Here is a 1,748-nt window from a genome sequence, read left to right on the forward strand (position 1 = left end):
CCCCCCCCCCCGGCTTTTTTTTTTTTTTTTTTTTTTTTTTTTTTTTTTTTTTTTTTGAGATGGAGTCTCGCGCTGTCACCCAGGCTGGAGTGCAGTGGCCGGATCTCAGCTCACTGCAAGCTCCGCCTCCCGGGTTTACGCCATTCTCCGGCCTCAGCCTCCCGAGTAGCTGGGACTACAGGCGCTGCCACCTCGCCCGGCTATTTTTTGTATTTCTTAGTAGAGACGGGGTTTCACCGTGTTAGCCAGGATGGTCTCGATCTCCTGACCTCGTGATCCGCCCATCTCAGTCTCCCAAAGTGCTGGGATTACAGGCTTGAGCCACCGCGCCCGGCTGGAAAAACATCTTAAAACAACTCAGTGGTCATGCCTACCCATTCAGTGGCCTGAGAAGTGGGAGCTGCAGGCCAGTCTTCCATGGCAGGCTGAGCACTCCAGTCTTCAGTAGGGAACTACTAAATAGGCACAGAGGGCACCTGTGCTGCACGCCTTCAGACCTGTCTGCAACCTCAGGCTGAGTAGCAGTAAACTCAGGAGCTGAAGCAGTCTATTCAATCTGAAATTTCTACTTAGTTACAGCTTTTTTAGCAGCATCCTGCTCTTACTTTTTAAGGTCTTCAGAATCTCTGTAGAAGTAGAGATCAACCATAACCCCTCATAGGTGTTCACAGGAAATGGTGCCACACATGCAAACCATTTCCTAGGCCAGCATCCATCACATCAAACCTATTAACTGAGTTCCCTTGTTGTTGCATGGGATGGCAATGTCCACATAATACAGAGGAGAATCTGTGTTACACAAAGCAATGGTAGGCAGGTTATCATAAGATGCCTCTATGAGAGGGTGTTGGTCAACCCTGGGCTCAGTAACCATCAGAACCCATGGCTTCAAAAAGACCATCTGGATCTGGTTAGTGACATTTTCAGGAGTGAAGCAGCAAGTTGTAGGAGTAACTTCAATGACAATAGCAAACTGTAGCAAGGCCCATTGGCTAGTATTCTTGGAGGATATGGCACTAACATCAGCAGAGTTTCCAGTGGCAACAAAGACACAAGCTGCCAGCAGAAGCTTCTCCCAGGTCCTCCTCATATTTATGATGTAGATGCCATCACTTTTCCTCTCATAGATGTACTGTTACACTTTGAAGTCAACGTTGTTGCCACCTAAATGGGTTCCTGCAGCAAAAAACTCGAGAACATCCTCCTCTTTCATCTGCAGGACATCAAGGGCTTTGGACATTTCGAAAGTTTCCCTTTAAGTTATGACAGAAATCCACAACAGCACCCATTTGAAGCCCTCTGTAGGTAACATGGCTACAATCAACTAATTTCTGACAAAGACACCAAGACGACACAATGGGGAAATAGTGGTCTCTTCAAATAATGGTTCTGAGAAAACTATTTCCAAATGCAAAAGAATGAAATTGGGTGCTTATTTTATACTATGCACAAAAAACAACTCAAAATGGATAAAAAGCCTAAATGTAAGGTTAGAAATTATAGAAACTCCTAGAAGAGAATATGGGGGAAAAGCTCCTGGATATAAGTCTCGGCAATAATTTCTTAGATGTTACATTAAAAGCTCAGGTAACAAATTCAAAAATAAATAAATGGCACTACATTATTCCAAAAACCTTCTGCACAGCAAAGGAAACAATCAACAAAAGGAAACAGCAGCCTACAGATAGGGAAAAATATGTGCAAACCGTATATGTAATAAAGGGTTAATGTCCAAAATTTATAAAGAG

The 1,748-nt window shown here is 43.9% G+C and overlaps 1 pseudogene; it reads right to left on the reverse strand.

Moving 5' to 3' along the window:
* Positions 1-347: 347 nt before the first annotated feature.
* Positions 348-1,090, reverse strand: LOC112627443 (annotated as a pseudogene).
* Positions 1,091-1,748: the final 658 nt, after the last annotated feature.

This window comes from Theropithecus gelada, chromosome 1 (genome assembly GCF_003255815.1).
Source record: "Theropithecus gelada isolate Dixy chromosome 1, Tgel_1.0, whole genome shotgun sequence".
NCBI classification, from domain to species: domain Eukaryota; kingdom Metazoa; phylum Chordata; class Mammalia; order Primates; family Cercopithecidae; genus Theropithecus; species Theropithecus gelada.